This window comes from Thermobia domestica, chromosome 3, assembly GCF_964235325.1.
Source record: "Thermobia domestica chromosome 3, izTheDome1.hap1.1, whole genome shotgun sequence".
In the NCBI taxonomy this organism is placed as follows: domain Eukaryota; kingdom Metazoa; phylum Arthropoda; class Insecta; order Zygentoma; family Lepismatidae; genus Thermobia; species Thermobia domestica.
In genome coordinates this window covers 40,094,927-40,111,035 of record NC_137456.1, presented here as the reverse complement: position 1 = coordinate 40,111,035, position 16,109 = coordinate 40,094,927, and the positions used below count along the sequence as shown (strand labels likewise).

Here is a 16,109-nt window from a genome sequence, read left to right as displayed (position 1 = left end):
CGTCGAACTGCAATGAAGGATGAAAAAAGAACCGTCGTGTGACTATATAGGTGTTGTATGATGTAATTCGTTGCGGACATAATGCTGTCAAACCATTTACTTAATAAGCAGAAAGAAGCTATTATTTGACGAAACAGAAAGCACATTCTACTGAAGATGTTGTTCTACATCACGACAACGCCCGTCCCCACTTATCTCTGGAAACGTCACGGACTATTACCTAAATGAAGTGGTAAGTAATGCCCTTTACAGTGCTGATTTACCCCTAGCAAAAACAATTTTCATGGACAGAATTTCCAAGACGCGGAGAACATTATTAAAAATCGCTGTAAATGTATGAATGATTAAAACAAAACACAACTCAGAAATTTTCTCACACCGGATTTGAGCATTGGATTCAACGAGCACAGAAATGTACCAAAAGCAAAGGGAACATTTACAGCAGCCTTAACTGGTACTCAACACATGCATCTTTTTACACAAACTTTACGATTCTTTCACCAAATAAAACTTATACACCAGAAGAGACATCTCTTCTTTCTAATAATAATAATAATAAGGGTTGGCTGGTTTAAACCAGCTGGTTTGTTCAAAAAAGCCAAGTGTTTAAACCAAAAAACGAAAATTTTTCGTAAAAGTGTAAGTGTTAGTAAAATCTTGATGAACACACATATGTGGGTTATTGCGTGTCACTTTCGCATATTATTCGTATTATATTTAGACCTAAATTCCCCATTCATTACTCAGAGATTGTACAAAAGCAACTTTTTTTTTGTTTTGTTTTGTTTTGTTTATGAATGCTTCTTTTGTGTTTCTTTATAGTTTATTATTATTGTTATGCAATTGCAATCAAAGAAAAATTTACATATTGTTTGTTTTAATAAGGCTTACTATTAATAAAATTCATCGAATTACCGTACTTTTTTGGGGGGAGGGGGTCATACAAACCTCACGAGAGGCATTTACTGAAATCAGAAGTAATGTCAGAGCCAAAGTGGACTCAAATAACTCTTATCTTTATTCACTTTTCTTACTGATAATGCAAATCAAGTCGTCGTATTTCTTTAACTTGGACTAACAAAAGTCGTAGTGAACTAACTTGGACTTAATTAGTTCTTCCGTACTCTGAAGTATTTTGAAATTGTCCATACGTAATTGTGTATAATGGTTTCACCTGTGCCGGGTTTTTAGGGTTTTTAAATAAAAACCATGGTTTTTGCCAACCTTGATAATAATAATATAAGGTAGTAGTAATCTTCCCTATAACAGGAAGAAAGTTGCTCCTCACTGATTTTATTGCAAATCTTAATCATGAATACATACAATAATTACTTCCCCTATTAAGTTTTTTTAAGTTCAAAATTTGGTCGTCAATAACTCGGGAATCAAAAGTCTCCACCTGACCAAAAAAAAAAATCACACATTGGCAGACCGTAACAGCCTTAATATGCAAAGAAACATCCTGCTATACAGGCCTCTGGTTCTTGAATTATACTAACCATCAAATTTGAAGTTCGAACTTTTAAAGATAAATCCCATGAGAAATAACTGGAAAACCTAAGATTTGCGTAACATAATATTTCATATGCGTACCACTAAGCTTATTAAAGTCTACCACCATGAAAAATTTGCTCAAGATCGAATGAGTTCCATCGATCACGTCATTTTTTTTTTCTTTCTTTCTTTCTATTTCGAACATTTGAGAACGTCAAAACTCCAACTTTGACGCCAAATAACTAGAGAACTAAGGATCTCCAACGGTTCTTCGAAACATACAAATGATAAGACAGAGTACCGACACTATGTTTCAATGACTTTCTTGTCATCATGATATAATACATATAAATTAAGATTGTCATAAACAAAACAAACAAACAAAATGTAAAACGTCTTATTTTTCTGAAATTAAGTTCGTAATAATATCTTAAACAGTTGAACAATGTGTTTTGATTTTGTAGATACAATTGGTATTTTGCACTCCACGAACTTAGGGTATTTTGCACTTCTGCATATTCTAAGGAACTGAATGTTAAATTAATGAGTTCTACTTGCAAAATAATTTACCAAATTCTTGTAAAGTTGCTTTTTTGTACAACTAATTCTTGCATGTATAATTAAATTACTTAATGAAGTAATAGAATGCATATTATCATCACTACTACTATTATTATTATTAGTATTAGTATTACTAATAGATGAAGATGAGGAGGAGGAACGCCGTCTTAACATCTGGATGCTTCAGTGAGTACGAAAACTCTTAATTTTCTCAAATATATTTGTTTAGTTCAGCTTTCGAATATTTGGGAGTAGTCCATACTTCGCTTTTAATCATGATTTCTTTATAATGTTAAAGGACCAATCAATTTGGTGTTGTGTTCCCTTCGTTAAAAGTGATTTTCATTACCGAATTGTATGGGAGTAACGTAACATATAATCTTATTGGAGTATAGAAAAAGGGAGTGGAAGTGGTGAATCGAGAAACGTCAAACACGAAACAGTCAAGTAAGCTTAACTTCGAGCCCTATACAAGTATGAAGTTTTCGCCTCCAATTAAACATACGAACAAGATAATCATAGCTCGAAATAAGCTTCAAAGCAGAACATATTTACTCTCTAACATATTCAATTTAAGTGTTTATCAGTCTTGCCAACCTACCCCTACCCATTTAACTTCATACAAAAATACTGCAGAAGCCAAGATAATTCCTCTACGTAGGTTTCTGGCAAATAAATAATACTACCTAATAATTTAATATTTAGCAACGACTCACCCCTAAACATATCTAAATTGGAAAACGTCGAACGGTTCCGACAAGATCTTTTGTATTCCTCAGTGGCTTTTTAAAATTCCCACTACAAGTCACCTCTACATCTCATGATGGAATAACACTATTTTGCACAATTACTTGTGGTGCACAGATAAAGAATGTAGTTTCACCCTTCTAAAATTGCAAAATTATTCTTACTAACTTCTTAAAATAGTCTTAACTCCTTAGGAGTAAATTAAAATATGAAATAACAAAAAATGCACTAACCGAAGCATCCAAATGGCAACCCTAAACGGAGAAGTTTCAGTAATTATTTTTCACCTTTCTCAACGCGTACTCTTCAAAAAGAATTCAGGACTAAACGTAGTGAAAAAAGTTAAAGTTTCCTATAACATGTCAATATTTCTTCCCTTCAAGTGTAAATACCAGTAATGAAAGACAGCACGAATATAGAACACGGGGATCTTCAAAACAATGTTCATTTAATAATTGTTAATGCTATAATGAAGGAGAGTTATCAATAATGCAGTTCTTCAACCAATGTAAATTAAATACGCATTGAGGAACGTAAAAAAATAGTCTCTGAAACGTCTGCGTTTACAAATGCTTCGGTGAGTACAAAATTTATCATAATTTGTTACAGATTCTATCAGTTCATTAAAAAATAAAACAAAGTATTCATTTCCTCACATTCTTCTTAATATTGGGTGTAACGATAACTCCATGCTTGAAAATGTGAAGTTTAAGAATGTCATTTTAACAAATGGAATACGGTACCGAATTGTCTGATTGTGGTTTTCTGCTGAAAAAGTCAACAGGTCTTGGCCAAACCTTTCGCCATTTTCAAATTTAGACGTACTTAGAGGTAAGTCATTACCATGCCAGGGCTCGAAAAATCTCCCTAAAAAGTAGCTCTGACTGACTGGCTGGTTAATCAAAACTCAGGCTAAATTGTTTAAGACAGAAACTAAAAATTTGGACAGGGCATAGGGGAGAATAGAGATGGTGTGAGACTCTCTGAAGGTTATTGACAAAAAATTTTGTATATGGATTCTTCATTTACAATAATAAGACATTCGTGTCAACATTTTTATATATTTGATTTAGAAAAGAAAAGACGGTAAGAAGGGAAAATGAAATCTTTCAGTTTTACGTCCCACAATTATGCCGACTAGGCTAAAGGAGACGGTGATGAGAAATGAATGAAATAGTGGAACGAATAGTGGGAGGAAACGGAAGAATCCCGAGAAAAAAACCACCCAATGGTGTTTGTCCACCACAAAGTCCACTTGGCGGAATAAGAAGGGATGGGATCACAATTATGATAAGATGTCCATTATAAGTGGGTCTGCGTTCCTTCTCAGTGCGTCGTTTACGCTTATAAAGTTGACTTGAAGACTTGTTATATCAGAATGGGGAGTATTACTTCATTAATTTCAGAGTTATTACTTAATTTCAGAGTTACTTAACCACACTAGCCATATGTAGGTCTATTGTTTTATACATAAAGTTAAAATAAGGTTTTAATTAATTATAATTTTAGATAAATGAAATTCTTTGCTATTTCTTTGTTTTTACGTGCATAACTTTTATTTTAGTTTCTTTTTATTTTACTCGAAATCCCATTGTTTCGTTTTCGCATTCTGAGTCTATATTGAATTGTTTATTGGCGATAGTCGTGGTGTGTAATTGTATTATCTGGATCTGTCCAAGCAGTGGTCGAAGTGGGGCGGTATGCGGTGGTATGCCATACCGCCTCGGTTTTTTCAGTGATGAATGCATACCACCTCTGGTTTTTCAGTGATCAAGACCAGGGTTGGTTGGTTTAAACCAAACAAAAAAAGAACGAAAAAATGCTTTAAATCGTGTGAACTTCATGGTGACGTCTCCACATATGAAACTATCTGCATTACGTTTATGTACTTTTCACCTTTTAATCAAGGGGTCCCGTGTTCAATTCTCGGTCGAATAGAACCCATCTTTCAAGTGTAAACCAAGTAGCGATTCGAGGTGTCCCTTTAAGCGAAAGTCTTCTCCGCGATAACTTTGGTATTTCATAAGGATGTTAAGCCTAAACATACGAAACGAAACGAAACCAAATTATATGTTTCTACTTGCCTGAATGCCTGTTGTTTTATAAAGAAGCCAAGGTTGCTTAAATATATTGACAGAAATTGGCAAAAATTATCAACTGCCTACGCAGCTTCCAACATCAGCTTGAATTTGACTGTTTTAATTTTATTGAATGATATCTACATACCAAATTTGTAATTTAATACCTCAGTTTTAGCGTAATGATACGTTGACCTTAAAATTTTATATACAAATACATTTAAAGTAATAACAGGATTATCCCAATGGCTACGGCGGGAGTTTCCCGATTTATATCTAATTGTATAATGTTTTTACTTGTGTAACTGTTCATCATTTTGTCCTTATGAAATGACTCTTAACAATTATATTAACAACTAGGCCAATGTAAAGATCAGTACAGCATATTTTTGTCAGGAGTCCTTCGTGAATGAGTCGGCAATCGCATTTGTCACCAATTAGTCCCGGTTTCGTGTCGAAAAGGACAATTTTTCTTGGATGAACCCGAGAAGCGGTTTGGATTCAGCTTTAAGCTTATATGACCCCTTCCAGCATAACCTTGTTGTTGCATAATAACACCAAGGCGAAACAAACTCATTTCTGACCATATCTAACATAAATACATACAGTAAATTATTTCAACCAAAAAAACCTGGTTTAAACCAAAAAACCGGGTTTAAACCCAAAAAACAGTTTTTTTTCTTCATAAAAACCATGGTTTTTGCCAACCCTGATCAAGACATACCGTCACTGGAGAGTAGAGGCTAAAATACCTTTTATAAATCCACTTTTATACACGGTAATTGACGAATAGCTTTGCACGTAAAGATTTTATTTCTTATGTAGTTGTAATTTTTAAGTTGAGAACACCAATACTTTTGTTATCCTTTTCCTACCTTTTGTTTTTAAAATGAGGTGTCTTCAAACAAGTTCATCTAGTTTTACATTTTGACTGGGCTATGTTTGCCCCAGACACCAGGGTTTGCCCAAGTGGGCCCATTCGGGTTGGACCCAAATGAAAAAACCCACTTTAAAACCCACCCAGAGTATTTCAAACCCTGCCAGACACCCGCGTTTGCTCGGCCTACTGCCTCGTACCTTCTAAACCCACAATTCTTCGAAATTTCAAGTTTCAATTCCTATTTCAGCTATCTAAAAGGTAAGATTTTGTATCCCACGAAAACGCCCATTTAAATAACATGGAAATTTCTTCATACCCCCTTTCGACCCCTTAAAATCTAAAATATTCACTTTTGGCAATTTTTCTGTGGGTTAGTCCCGGAAGGCTACAATCATTCTAAATTTCATAATTCTAATCCTACAGAAAGTGCCTAAGCATTTCGGGGTGTAGAAGATGTCCCATATAAATAACACAGGAAAGATTTTTCAGTTCCCCATAAAACCACTCTACAGCTGGAAATTTTTATTTTTGGTGATTTACTTGAGTAATTCTAACAAAAATGTACAGGCATACGGAATTTTAAGTTTTCATTCCAATTCCAAGTACCTAAAATATGAGATTATAGCTCCAAAAGAGGTCCATTTAAATAACATGGAGAATTTCTTCATCCCCCTTTAGACCCCTTAAAAATTAAAATTATTCACACTTTGGCAATTTTTCTGTGGGTTAGTCCCGAAAAGCACAATCATGCCAAATTTAATAATTGTAGCCGTACAGGAAGTGCAAAACAATTTTGGAGTGTAGAAGATGTTCCATATAAATAACAAGAGAAAGATTTTTTTAATCAGCCATAAAACCACTCTATAGCTGGAAGTTTTTGTCATTAGTGACTTACTTAGGTAATGATAACAAAAACATACAAGCATACCGAATTTAAATTTTTTTTTCCCCATTCCAAGTACCTAAAATATAAAATTATAGATCCAAAGAACGCCCATTTAAATAGTATGGGGGAATTTCTTCATACCCCCTTTAGACTTCCTAAAACTTAAAAATATTCACTTTTGGTAATTTTTGTGTTGGTTAGTCCCAGAAAGCTACAATCATACCAAATTTGAACTTTCCACGTCAACCGGAAATACTCCTTTATTTTATGCCAGTTCATGTAGTTTTATATATAGTTAGGATGTGCCATATTAATTTGTTTCTTTCTTATGTGTGTGTGTGTGTTCTTGCCTTTTGAGCATGGGCGGATTTAGGGGTTGTCTGCTGTGGAGACGGTTCTTCCGGGGGTTTGGAATATCCCTCAGTCAGGTGGAGAGTCCGGGAGTTTTCCCCACAGGAAATTGTTACTATAAAAACTCAGTTCTTGAGCATTTTCATGTATAATTCTCTATATTACAACATAAGGAATATTTGTTTTTCAGAAAGTTATTTGCATGGGATTAAAGTCTCTCTATCTCCTCCCTGTAACTATCGAGAAGATCTTCAATGGTTTTTAGTCATCATGTAAATAGAAATGCAATCTCTCAGGCAACACACCCTCACTGTATTTCAACATTTAGATAGCTGGTATGTCGAGTCAAAATGGTAATAAAACATTGGTGCTTACCTACAATAACAAAAATTCGAATGCAGAACTTAAAAAATATTCCGCTTCTTTTTTGGGTTTTTTAATTGATAATCATTTGAACTGGGACGACCATATCCTTAAAGTGGAATCTAGAGCTAGTAAAGGGGTTTATCTAATTCGTAGATTAAGACTGTGCGTAAGTTTAAAGGTACTTAAAACTGTTTATTATGCACAAATTCACAGTCATTTAAGTTACGGAACGATACTTTGGGGTCATCAGTCCTCCATTAAAAGCCTATTGAAAATACAAAAGATATGTGTAAGATTAATGCTCGGTCTCCCTAGTCGTGCACATTGTAGGTCAAGCTTCGTTAAATTAGGAATTATGACAGTACCTGCAATTTTCATATACCAATGTTTGCTTTACATCAAGGAAAACAATCATATTTACAGTGAGTTAGGGTACTCTCATACGTATCAAACTAGAAACAGAAACCGTTTAGGATTATTTAGATGTGAATATAGTAAGACGCAGAAGACCTTTTACTATATGTCAGTTAAATTTTATAATTTTCTTCCTATATTTCTAAGAGAACTTCCATTTCTGGCTTTTAAAAAAGAAGTACAGAAATTACTTATTAATAATTGTATATATAGTGTTGAAGAATTTTTTGAACTCAAAATTGATAGTTAAAATATCTGCGTCTGTTATCCAGTAATCTTTGTTTATATTATAGTATATTATGTTATGTTATATATGTAACCCTAAAAATTTCAACTTCTATTTCTGACGATTGTAATACATCTGATGTTCTCAGATGTTTCTGCAATAAAATTTATTATTATTATTATTATTATTATTATTACCACCTCTGCCTTTTTTCCACTTCGAACACTGTCCAAGTATTTATATATGGCAATATACTGCTTTACACGTCGTGTGTTCTGTGTACATTTTATAATTTCTTACAGTGTTCTATTTCTTGATTCTGTTGTGTTTGTATGTATGCTTGGGTTTACAAAATGCTTTTCTGTGACATACAATCTAGTGTTCTATGAAATTCAGTTTGTTCGCAATGGCTATATTGTTTTGCATTGTATGATGCTATTGATGTTCCTGGTGAGTTCTGTTTTTTAGGACAAGTTGGGTGAATTACGACAAAATAAATTATTCGAAATTATTAATTAACCAAAATTTCACTTGCATTGAAGGATTTTTTTCTAACAGCATATATTCTAAAATAATATACGTTTTGGGGATGGGGAACTCTGCCTCTACTGTTATTTTATAAAGTATTTTATTCGAAAAATATCCTTTTATGCAAGTGGTATTTTGGTTAGTTAATAGTTTGAAATAGTTTACTTTGTCTCATTCACTAACTTGGCCTCTGAGAGGTAGACCTGAAGGGGGCCCTGTGTTCTAGAACCTTGCCGCTACGGTTTTACAGAAGGGTGACCAGAATTAATTGCATAAAGTGATATATTTTCACGATTTTCCACAAAAGTAGAGGTGGGTCACATTATGTTAGGTTGCATTAATTGTATAAAATTTATGATTTGATATAATTCCATTTTAGGTATCCATACTTGAATTATACCTTCTTTCCTCAGAAAATGCACGAATTACTAATACTTTATAAATTGCTTCTAACGGGGAAAGTCATATTCATGGACACAGATTCACTTCAGGAAGGCTTAACCGAAACGTGACATACGGCGTGCGGACAAATGCACATAAAAAGGGTATCCATAAACAACGTACTAACCTGTGTCAGACGGTCAGCGATGGAGGGTATGGGCTAGGCGAGGATACTGAAAACACAGGCCAGTTCAGATTATTAATGGCAACAATGCCGGTTCTGTTTTCGTCCTTAACACTAATATATTTACCTTAGAGAGTTTATATAGCTCCGACGCAGCTATTAAGAAATCGTGAAACACGCGTTTCATATTGTCCTATGAAAATTGTATTAAAATACTGAATAAGTTATAATAGGCTAATCATGTTGATTCATAGTAACGAAATGAAAACCTCTTAAATTATCACATTTCCCAGTATTTTCTTTTTATTTATTTCTGGTCCCCTTCTGCAATACCTATTCCATAAAAACTATTACTAGACATTTTGATATTTGAGATTTATTGCTTAGTACTGTCTTGCTGAGGAGATGGAATTGAACACTTAATCTGTGTGTGTATGCGATCTTAAGATTGCGCTTTCATGAACATGAAAGACTACTGATACACTTTCGGCCATTTAATTATATTTTGAATGTCATGTTGCTGAAAATTCATCTAAAATATATGACGTCACAATGAAAAATATTATTACTAGATCTGGTGATTTACAATCACAGTATTTGATATTTGCGGCTTATGATCCATTTTAAAGTCATAAAAATGAAGATAACTTGAAATATAATTTTTACTTAATAGAAATTACTAATTCATGAAATATTTGGAAATCTAAGAATAATTCTGAGACCACATATGACCTATGGATTGCCAAACATACTCATCCCAACGTAAATGTTTTGTTGCCATATGTTTCAATGTTTTATCCATGGTATTCTATTGATCTTCATATATTCTGATAACAAATCAGACATTAATTAAATACGAACGCCTGAAGAAAAATCATTTAGCTGCTATGTGTGATTCATGCTAACATTTTCATATGATGCAGTAAACACTTGGCCTTGCACAGAAAATTTCGAACTGAGTAACAATTTTGCTATTTCCTTTTGGAATTACATCAAGCATCAGTTGTCAGTATCTTCTCTCACGTACACATAAACCTATTCAATAATAACATCATATACAAATCACGTCACAATCTGTTAACGGAACCATATTGCAAGAGTATGTTGAAACAACCCACCTGCTGTCAAAACAAATTCCCTCCACCTGGTAAGTACACAACATTCACTGTCACAATTGTCAATAGCACTCACAATTAAACGAATTAACCACGAACTTGCCCGTCACAAAAAATCAAACACTTTGAAAGTTTATTAACATCGTCGAGAAATAAATTCTGCAATCCTGACAATCGTATGTTACACATTACACATCAAACAATACACCACTCGAGCGGATACGAACCATTCACACTGTGAAACCACTTAACGATTTTCAGCGAATTCTTCCTCTTGCGCATGCTCCGTTACAACATCAAAAAATACCTACATTAAAGTATATACACAAATTATATGTGCACTCATTTCTACTTTTACCCTATTTATTTTTCATTACTATTTGTGTAAATGCTTTATAAGTATTAATAACAAATAGCTGTTAAACATTTCCCCCCAAAAAAACAATACTAAGTTTTTCATTTGAGAATGGAGTGGACGTGTCCCTGTGTAGCAGATTTACACCTCTTGCTACATGAATTCCCTAGATATAAAACTATATTTTATTTTTATATTATTGTTTCTTTATTATTATTATTTTAGTTTAACGTCCCATGTTATGCACCGAGGCTGAGGGAGACGGTGATAATGAGAAGGATTATAACGATGAAATGAGAGAAAACGAAGAACCTTGAGAAAACCCACGCACACAGTATTTGTCACCACCTCAAAGCCCACTTGAGAGAGTTACATTACGTGGATAGGTTTTCAAAAGTATAGTTCAGTGGCGGCGATTAGGGGAGGCATGAGGGCAATTACCCAACTTTTTGCCTCCAAACCATTATCTAATCACATGTCCTCTTACTAATGATATATTTTGGTTTTTTGCACTTCTCCCCCGTGTTCACACGTAATCGCCAGTACTGCTCGGAACTTAAAAATATATATATTATCCAGGAACGTAGCCAAGGGGGGTCCGGATCCCCCCCCCTTCGAGACCAGAAATGAAAAATTAAGGAAGGATAAAACGAAATGAAATGAGAAAAAGAAGAATCGGCGTTAAAAATTTAAAAAAAACTACAGAAAGCTTTTGGTTACTCTTTCTTATGAGGAGATTTGTAATACTTGCAATACATTTTGGCGAGGTGAGTGAGATATCCTGGAATAGTCAGGGAATTTAAAATTTTCGGAAGTTAGGCAATTCTTAGAATTTCTGCTGCTACTCAGGGAGATTTCAAGCTTCTGAAAGCATAATGTCGGTTGTGTAACAGCGTGGACATTTTTGATCATAATTTTTCGTCATCGCATCCTTGGAGTATCAAACATGTTATTTCAAAAACAATTTTCTACTACTCCTTTAACCTGTCATTTGGAACAGACAATCGGTAAAGACATGTAAGTGGCAAATTTTGTCAAACGAGCAGTAAATAAGAACAATAAAACAAAAATAAAATTTTCTCTTCCATTTAGCAACATTTCGTTTTACTCACTCTAATTTTCGTATTTATAGTTCTTTTCCTATGAAATTTACCAAAAATAGGGTCTATACTGACACATGGTTATCAGTATTAAAAGTACCCTGCAAAATCATTATCAAATTACATTCTTACAGAAGACAGTCATAGATATGCGACAATCATCTTGGACATGAGTGTACTTTTTATAATAGTGAATATGTACTTTTTATAATAGTTGAGGTCGTAATGAAAGGAAAATTGTTATATTTGAATAACAGAGGAAGAACGTAAATATAGTAAAATCAGTTTCAATACGTTTTTTTTTTTTTTTTTTTTTTTTTTTTTTTTTTTTTTTTTTTTTTTTTACTCGAGATTTCTTCGTTGTTTGTTGTCAAAATACTTACCAACATATCCTCATTTTATTGTCCTAATAAGCCAATATATGTTGATAGTAAAGTAGTTTAGATTGATTGGGCCTTCAATGTTTCATGTCACGTCCCCCTTCCCGTTAAGAAATCCTGGCTAAACGAACCAGTATATGTTCCAGTAAAATAGTTTAGAATGATCGAGCCCCTGGTGTGATGACAACAGTATTTCATCTCACGGACCCCCCCCCTTCACGAAATCCTGGCTACGTGCCTGATATTATCTAACATTAAAATGATCCAATACAAGCACTGGTGTCCTTGGCTTTCAATTATTGGAGAAACATGCTAGATTTAACACGTGCAAATTTTTAAACTGCTCACTATGATTTAATTGATACGACAAACTCATGTAGTGCATAAAAACTGTCATTCTAAGCATGTAAGTACATATGAGCGATCCAACACCACCTCGATTACACCTAGACCTAATCTAGGTGGTGTTGGGTGATCCCATGAATGATAGTGGGAGATATATCCCCATCACATCGAAATATGAAAATACTCAAAATATTGGACTATAATATAAATTATAGTATTGTTTACAACTTAATAGTTCTGCACTACTTGAATCGAAATTTACTACTGTTTATTTGTGATTGTAAGATTAAACTAGTGGCCACATTGCATACCAGTCTTCGCAAAATTCTACGTACAGCAACAATAAGCAGTAAGATGCAACTGCTATACCGTTTATCGCAAATTTTGCGTTGCGTTTACGCTAATCGTTAAGTAATGTGTCCATAAGTTCGTTCATGCACAGGCCCGGACTTGCCCAGGTGGCTAGGCGGCGATCGCCGCCCAAACAGGTGCCAAATCAGAAGGGGGCCAAATGAAGATTTTAATAAAGAGAGGAGGTCACATAAATTTGGAATAAAATTACGTAAATCGAAATGAAAATTCATTATACCAATTTCTGGTAGCAATATTAAGATTTACTATTATAATGTCTTTCCTCATCTTTTATCACGTTGCAACCATAGTTAATTCCATCACGATCACCCTGTATGCCTATATGTGCACACGATTTGCATAAATACACACAATCTGGGCACCTGACATAGTTCGTGGACCACAAGGCCTTCCTGATATTAACGTCCCTACGACAAGAATTTGTCGTGCTTGTTCCAGAAGGTATAGTCTGGAGGATCCGTAACAAAATCTCAAAGAATCGTGCAGTTTATGATACAAGCATCAAATTTTACACACGGTTTATAGACATCATAAGAAACAAGTCTAGGGGTGGAGCCAAAAAATATCACGTGATTTCATCGAGATAGCCGCCATATTAAAAATGGCCGCTCAGTACATATAAAATAACATTTAATCGTATTGTTTAACATGTTAATGCATTTTAATTTTTAAATTATAATCTATTTTTCACTTTTATGCTCTTGATAAAGGTCATTTGACACGTGGCGTGGTAAAATGTTGAATTTAAATGTTTAATTTTGATTTATTTATTTATTTTTATTAGTTTTTTTTACAGTTATTTTGCCTGCTATTTCTTTCGTCTTTCAGTGTAACTCAGATTTTGTTTTCGATTTATTTCAGAACTGAACTGCAGCTAAAATGAAACGAAATTTCAAACTAATAGACAATACTGAGGTTTCCAAACCATGTGATGAAATCACTAATTGGGACCTTTGTCTTTTTTCTCAAGAAGTAACAAAGGAGAGGCTGACCTGCCCTGGTGATTTTGCTGGTAAATCATCAAATGAAGCTGCTGGGTATTCAACTATAGCGGAAAATTTAGTAACATTTGAAGAAATAGAGTCACTACCTTCTGGGTTAAAAATAAGAAGGCTGGACGAAGGACAAGGTATTAAGCAAACATTTATGGATACAAAGGCAGAATATCATAAAAGCTGCTCTTTGAAATTCAATAACACTAAATTGAACAGGGTAATTGAAAGAAAAAAGAAGAAAAGTGGAAGTCAAGATAAGTCAGACGTATCTGCATCAAGTGAGAAAAATACCAGATCAAAGGACTCACTTTCAGTCAATCAAGGTGGGTGTACATTGTGCTTCTTTTGTGACGAACCAGTGGATGAAAAATCACAGTCACTTCGAAAATCACCAACACTTAAAATAAATAATCGTGTAAGATCATGTGCTTTTACTCTTCAAGACCACAAATTAATTGCAAAGCTAAGTGCTGGTGATATGTTTGCTCAAGATGCAGTGTATCATGCAAAATGTCTTGTGGCCCTATATAATCGTCAAAGAGATTTAAAATTAAGATCAGAAGAATACGCTCATACATATGAAAAAACGCATTAGCAGAACTTTTAGTGTACATTGAAAGTATTCTTGATGATGACGAAATGTCCCCTGTGCTGCAGTTGAGCCATCTCAAGAAACTCTATTGTCAGAGAATTGAGCAACTGGGTGGTGACCCAAGTACAGTGCATTCAACGCGGCTAGAAGAGAAAATACTTAGTCATTTTCCAGAACTTGAACTCCATGGCGCTGGTCGAGGAGTTTTGCTTGTGAGAAACAGTGATATAGGAGAGATCCTCAAGAAAGCCTGTTCTCATGATTCTGAGTTAGATGCCATTGTTTTATCTCATGCTGCAAACATAGAAAGACGAGATATTTTTAAACATCCCCAGTTTCAATTTAAAGGATCATTTGAGGATAAGTACCAACAAAACAGTGTACCAACGACATTGTTAAATCTTATTTTAATGATATTATATGGTCCTAACATTGAAAACAAAGCGGATTATATGTCCCAAGTTTGTCTCTCTCTTTCACAACTTTTATCCTTTAATTGTTTTTAAAAACGTAGAAAAGTTTCACAGCATTCAGTCCATTCTCCAAAACAGTGAAACGCCGCTGCCCCTTTTTGTTGGATGTATGATTCACTCATATACAAGATCAAAACAAATAGTTGATGTGTTGTTTGAATTAGAACTTAGTGTATCTTATGACAGAATTCTCTGCCTCGCAGCAGAATTGGGTAATTATGCTATAATTCATTTCATGGCAGTAGCTCCCTTACATTTGAAGAAAAATGTTTTTACTACAGCTGCAATTGATAATATCGATCAATTCCTTCATCTACATCATCTACTTCTTCATTTCATGGAACGGGAATATCACTGTTTCAGCATCAAGATATTGAACATTTGGATGAAGAACAACTTGAAGAGCGTGTAGTGCACAACGGAAAAAAGTTGATGAAACTCCCAGAGAATTACACTCTAGTCAAGCCTATATTTTCCCCAAAGATGAAACACTCTCCACCTAAAATTGAGACGATAGCACCATTAGAAATTGGGAATGCTAAAAATGATAAAGAAAGTGAATGGTGTGAACACGTTTATCGTACTACCGAAAAAGAAGATTCACATCTGACTTTAGATTGCATATGGGCATCATATAATGCTTCTAAAAAAGAAATGAAAGAAAAGAAAGGATGTCAAGTTCGAGATGGCGACCTTTATCAGTTTTTCAGTCATGAGCATCAATCATTTCCTCTGTCACTGACAGAGTGCAATGGAAGAATTCGGTATGGAGGTAAATCAGACATAGTACCCTGCCTAGAAAAACTTATTTCTTGCAGTGAAGAAGATAGTGGTGAACCTCGTCAAGCTGGACCTGATGTTGAAATGATTATTCTTGATGGTGCAGTCATTGTGAACTTTCTGACACCCGAAGCTACAGATTCGTTTGCTGACTATATCGAAAAGTTCATAAACATGATTAGAAATCGATTTAAAGGACAAGTGAAACGTGTTGACGTAGTGTTTGATACCTATAAACCAGATAGCTTGAAGAGTTGTGTTCGTGAGAAGAGAGGAACAGGCATTCGAAGAAAAGTTGAAGCGGATAAAAAGGTGCCTAAAAACTGAAAGGACTTTCTTCAAGTTAATGAAAACAAAACAGTATTATTTCTTTTATTGGCAAAATTTGTAAGTTTAGCAGAATATCCAGGAAAAGTTGTTGTCACTCAAGGAAACAGTGCCGTTAGTTCACAACCTGCGGATTTAAGTCGATGACTCAGATGTGGTTGTGTTGGCATCAAACATGC

The 16,109-nt window shown here is 34.3% G+C and overlaps 1 protein-coding gene across 3 annotated transcripts in view; it reads right to left on the bottom strand.

The window, feature by feature from the left end:
• Positions 1-10,627, bottom strand: part of Tmep (Transmembrane endosomal protein) — a 243,050-nt gene extending 232,423 nt beyond the window's left edge. Inside the window, exon 1 of one of the 3 annotated variants that reach the window (XM_081750698.1) lies at positions 10,211-10,627. The gene's annotated coding sequence lies outside the window, so the exon portion shown is untranslated. The remainder of the gene's footprint in view (positions 1-10,210) is intronic. The other 2 variants (XM_081750696.1, XM_081750699.1) reach the window with 2 other exon arrangements.
• Positions 10,628-16,109: the final 5,482 nt, after the last annotated feature.